This window comes from Solanum stenotomum, unplaced genomic scaffold, assembly GCF_019186545.1.
Source record: "Solanum stenotomum isolate F172 unplaced genomic scaffold, ASM1918654v1 scaffold5778, whole genome shotgun sequence".
Taxonomy (NCBI): Eukaryota; Viridiplantae; Streptophyta; class Magnoliopsida; order Solanales; family Solanaceae; genus Solanum; species Solanum stenotomum.
Genome location: NW_026035889.1, coordinates 1 through 6289, shown reverse-complemented (window position 1 = coordinate 6289; position 6289 = coordinate 1). Strand labels below are relative to the sequence as shown.

General features: G+C 31.6%; 1 pseudogene; it reads left to right on the top strand.

The window, feature by feature from the left end:
- The first annotated feature begins 1175 nt into the window (after positions 1 to 1175).
- On the top strand, positions 1176 to 6281 carry LOC125852806 (uncharacterized; annotated as a pseudogene).
- The last annotated feature ends 8 nt before the right edge of the window (positions 6282 to 6289 follow it).

Sequence of the window (6289 nt, the reverse complement as noted above, 5' to 3'; positions counted from 1 at the left end):
AAATAGGGACAATCAATGTAAAAACTTAAATTTCAAGGATTACTTACCAATATGTATAGGCAACAAAAATTCATTTCAGCAAAATGGTTATAAGTGTATGCAATATATTGATATGAATATATAATGTGTCGATAATTGTATAAATAGTGTATAATCATGTATAAATGATGTATAGCTATGTATCAATGTGTATACATTATTTATCCGGTATGAATGCATTACAAATCATTTTTTTTCATCTCAACCAACTTAATATCCTCTAAACAGTCCAAAATTAAAATATGAGCTCCTCTCAATGTTTTGCGTCTTTGATATATTATTCACTCGAAATGATTTTTCTTTGCGACGCATTAATTTTTCAAATGTAAAAGAAGAAGAAGCAAGGAGGAAATCATCGAAGAAATAAGGAAGAAGAAGAAGAAGCAAATCAACCATCAGTGGTTGGAAGAAGGTCATACAAGGAAGAAGATGAGAGAAAGAATGCATCAAAATGTACTTCGCGACTTCTCGTGCAATAGCACTAACTGAATGACAATTTTACGTAATAAGTGATAATAGATTATTGAGATAAGTGTTAAAAATACACTTAAACTATCCTTTTTTTTTAGTTTCATGCCTAAACTATTGAAAATGTGAGTTTCGTGTCAATTATTAGTTTGAGAAACTAACCATCCCAATAGTTTAGATATAAACTCACATTTTCAATAGTTCATATATGAAACTTAAAAGGTAAAATTACTAAAGTACGCTACATATGTTTACCTATTATCAATTAATCCCTTCTCTTTCATAAAAATTCAAAAATTCCTATTTTTTCCCCAATTCCTATTTTTCGGATACTTTATTGTGAAAGAAATCAAACCCATCTTCCTCACCCCAAAAATCTCGCCTATAATCTCTCCAACTACCAAATCAGTTACCGCTTTCAAAGCAATTTGATTTCCAAACGATTCAACAGTGTCAAAGTTCAAAATAGGTATTCTTCTTCTTCTTCATTTTTCTTTCAAAATCATTTTTTTGTTTCAATCGATTTTGGATTATTTGTCACAATGGATCATCCCTCTTTTAATATTGGGATTTCCCAATTAATAACACCTAACAATGAACAAATTTTTGAATCTGAACACCGAAACTTGAATGAACAGAGGTCTAAAAGCTTGCATGCAACGGCATTAATGGCGAATCGAACTTCTTCCAAGAGAAAATCGAAAACGAAAGTGGGATCACCATCTAAAGCAAAGGATGCAAAAACTAAAAAGAAAAGGGGTAGAAAGGTTGCCCCTCCCATTTTACGACCAACACTACCCATGGTATGTCTATCTTTTGCTTTTAATTTTACACATTGTTGAAAAATAAATGTATCTAGTGTATATTGTAATCTGTAGAAACACTGATTGTTTGAGTTTGAGGTTTCATTGTTGAAATAAAGTATCTCTTACTTGTTGATATCAAGGTTTCATAGTTGAAATAAAGTATCTTTTACTTGTGATTCATATATGTAGATGATAGAAAAATAAGTATTTATTTTACATTTGTAGATGAAAGACTAGTTTAATGCAAGTTTTGTGTGCTGCGATTTGTATTTAAGATAGGCAAGTTTTGTAATTTGTAGAAACACTGATTGTTGGGGTTTGAGTTTTACTTTTAAATTTGTAGATGAAAGATATGGTTGTTGAAATAAAGTATCTGTTGATTGTGATTCATATATCTGTTTATCAATTGCTGATATCTTATTGTTGATTTTAAGGTTTAATTGTTGAATTAAAGTATCTTTTACTTGTGATTCATATATGTAGATGATAGAAAAATAAGTATTTGTTTTACATTTGTAGATGCAAGACTAGTTTAAGGCAAGTTTTGTGTGCTGCGATTTGTATTTAAGATAGGCAAGTTTTTTAATCTGTAGAAACACTGATTGTTGGGGTTTGAGTTTTACTTTTAAATTTGTAGATGAAAGATATGGTTGTTGAACTAAAGTATATGTTAATTGTGATTCATATATCTGTTTATCAGTTGCTGATATCTTATTGTTGGTTTTAAGGTTGCATGGTTGAAATAAAGTATCTTTTACTTATGATTCATATATGTAGATGATAGAAAAATAAGTATTTGTTTTACATTTGTAGATGAAAGACTAGTTTAAGGCAAGTTTTGTGTGCTGCGATTTGTATTTAAGATAGGCGTTCAATTCGTTGTATGATATAGAGGTTATTTGTTGTACAATGTATCATATTCGTAGATATGCACATGAATGATGCGAAAACAGAATTTAACATATATGTTAGTTAACATTTTGTATCATGTTTAAATAGAAGCCAATGTATATACATAAGTAATATGATTTCCTGTGTCAGTAATGCAATTTTGGCATACTAAGTATAAAATGATCTGAAACATAATATTTTGAATCAATTATGATATTTCCCTTTTAGTTATGTATGCATCATTTATCGATATAGTTATTGATGAACATCATTTATCTTTCTGTAATTGCAGAATATGAAATATGTGATTAAACATATTCCAAAGCAACCTTTAAAGTTTGGTCCTACTTACAATTCTAATTTTAAAGAAAATTTAGAATTGTCAATAAAGGATGAAGGTATGAACATGTTTAAGGATACCATATTTGGCCAGTACCTTAATATCCCCAAGTGCCACTACCAAGGACAAATTACCAAATGTTTATATCTTCTAGAGGTTGAGCATGATAATTTGGACAAAGAAATCCATATTCGACATGCTAAAGGAAATGTATTGCAATTTTCTATTAGAGAATTTGCAATTATTACTGGTCTCAAGTGTACCGGAAATGTTAAAGATTTTACATATCCTATTTCAAAAATCAGTAGGCTGGTTCAGCGATACTTTCCTGGTCCAAATTATAACGTAACCAAAGGACGGCTGGTAGATCGTTTTGAGTTAGGTATTTGGGACAGCAGTGATGATGCTCTTCAGATGGCTATATTGTATTTCATTCATACGTTTGTTTTCTCCCAACTCGGTGATGCACTAATTCCTATAGAAGATTTCTTTATGGTAGAAGATGGCAGCTATAAACAGTTTCTGTGGGGACAACTTGCCTTCACGAAGTTAATGAAATCATTTAGGAAAGAGTATAAACCTGACAAACAAATGTATCGGTTGAATGGATTTCCATACGCACTTAATATTTGGGTATATGAATGTGCGTCGGCAATGCATAACGAGATAGCTGTTAGAGAAGGAAATGGTATACCAAGAGTATGCAATTGGAAAGTTGTGGGTGCAAGGCCTAAATACGAGATGTTTATTGAAAACATCTTTACTGAGGTAATTAGTATATAGCATCCGTTTTTATTTTATTATTTTATTTGTTATACATTATTTATATAGTTCTAACGATGTTTTAATTTTTGTTTCTATAGAATGATTGTTCTAACGTGCAGCCAACTCAAGAGGAACTCGAATCACTTGATTTACCAAATAATAGTCATGTACCTCCAAATCGGCCAGCCACATCAGTTGTTAATCAGAAAGAGGTGCAACCAAACGATGTTTCTGGTTTTGAAGAGTTTTCATCAAAACCTCTGGAGCAACTGTTAAGGAGATGCACACGTGTTTCTACCACAGGATCCACCCCACCCCCCAAGAGAAGAAAGGTTGCACATCCAACAAAGAATAATGTGCCAAAGACAACACCAAACGTGCAAAAGAATCAGCCATTTCAAACTCCGATTTCACAACCCCTAAAGTTTGATAATGTATCTGGTGTTCATCTTAATACTGTTCCCCGAAGAACATCATCGGACAATGCAAAACTCGAGGATCTGGAGGGTCACATTAAGTCTTATGTAAGTAAACATAACTATGTCATTTAAACATTTTCATTGTTATTTATAATCTCACTTACTATGCTTAATTTGAATTCAGGTTGACCAAAAAATTGGAGCTCTTGAGGCGTTAATTATAAAAAATCATTCTGAGTTGATGAAAGCAGTGGCCGCGAAAGATAACAAAAGTGATAAGGTAGTATTTTTATTTTTTAGATTATCTTTTTAGTTTTGTGTTATACTCAATTTTTGCATCATGAAGGACATTGGTGGCATTTCTATGCCACATATAGTGGATGATGCAGTAGTCAAAGGTAATGTTGATTTAGAATCTGCTTCTGATCAATTACTCCAACAATCCATTTCACCTATGCATATGGATTTTGCAACTGTTGATCACAATGGTAATGCATCTGCTGTGGATGTTGAACAACGACTTGTTAATGAAGAAAATATTGCANCAACTGTTCATCATGATGTTGATGCAAATGAAGTGGAGGTTGAACAACAACATGTTAACGAAGAAAATGTTGCAAAGGTATGCATATGATACTTGAATTTAATTATACAACTTAATGACTTTCAATCATTAGTTAATTTCATTAAAATTAAATTATTAACAATGTATAATTTACAAATGACTGATACTTTATTAATATTAATTCATATAATGAAATAATCATTGTTTTTTTTGTGTATCATTGGTGTACAGTAAACACTTAAATCTCGGTTGATACTATATTTTTTTTTTGAATCACTAGTAGCTGATACTTTGTAATTGCATCTTAATATATCTGTTTACAAACACAGATTGATGAGACATCCATTAAGGATCAGACTATGGAAGATTCAATAAATGTTATACCCACAATACACCATAGTGATTTTCCGATAGAAGAGTTTGTTCATAATAAGAAAGTGGTAAGTTAAGAGCTTTTGAATTGTTATAATTAATCATTTTTGAAATTAAATCGAAATGTTGTGTAATATTCTGTTTATTAGGAGGATGCAGTACATAAGGTCACACAATTGCACACAAAAGTATTGAGCTGTGATAAAGTTGTTGCTAATTCAATTAAACAAGACTCCAAAAGACATGCTTCAAATCCAGTAATTATTGATACATCTGTCTGATTCTAAATTGTTTAATGCAAATATCAACAGTTGCGTATAAATTGTACTATTTTCTTATAATTTACTGATATCATGTAGGATTCTTCCAAAGCGGCATCTATTCCATCTGGCACTGAAACAGTCATAGATGCAATTGTCTATAAACTTCCAAACGAGCCAATTAATGTCGCACCACTGAGTGTAATCATTCCTCCACAGCTAACCAACAGTGAAGATTTTCTATCTGATAGTCAGCTACCCACCCAACTTCCAATCAAGGAATCTGCACACAATTTTGATACAAAAACTCTAGCTCCACGTAACAGAATCCCTTCAAAGATTTTGCAGTCTCCTTATGTGAATACTTTTGAATCCAGCGATAAGGGCAAGGGGAAAATAGACGATGACATTCGCTCGTATTCTCCATTTGAAGGATGTGGCATCACCTACCAAGTTTCTTCACTTTTAAAGCAAAAGTACTCCCAGTGGATACAGAAGGGACTCCTCAAAACACATGCAAACAAGTAAGTTTTTTTATTAATGTATCTTGTTCGCAAAGCATATTCGAATAAGTAATTTTTCGTTTTATATTATTTCTATACTATTATTTTGTATTAGCTTATTCTTATGTTGCTATAATCATTCTCATAGGAAACCTTCGGATGATAAATATAGAGGCAAAAATGCTCTATTTGACTTTGATTATATGGATTTTGTTGTCGCATTTCCTTTGGACAAGAACTGGTTTTATACTATGTCACAGCCAAAAAAATGTTGGACTGATCAGGTACAATATACAATACAATTATGTATTAGATACACAATTAGCATGTGTAACTAAAAAAAATAGATTACTAATTTTGTTGTATAATTGTTACATGTATCATATACTTTTTATCATATATTGTTGTTTTATGTATTGTGTTCTTTTTTTCTTTAATTTTGCAGCACATAGATGTAATTTTTTACTATCTACGCAAGAAGTCAAAACTAAGAAGCATGGATCAATACAGATACACTACATGCAACTGCTTGTTCAATACCTATATAAAAAATGCATACAAAAGGTACTATTGTAGTCCGGCAGATGATACTCTCAGTTCACAGCAACACATTGCTCGAGCTGATGTTGTATTTGTATATGAAAGGTCCATCAAAGACGTCATCAATGGTTTTTCTGTCCCTGCTGCTTTACCATGACATCTAGTAGATGAGGTATATATTCCGATCAACTGTGATGAAGAATTTCATTGGGTGTTGGTTGTGGTTGTTTTAAGGAACCGGTTAATCCGAGTTTATGACTCAAATTTAGGAACAAGGAACAAAAGTCAATCTAATGAGATAAAACAGTTGTCTATCATCCT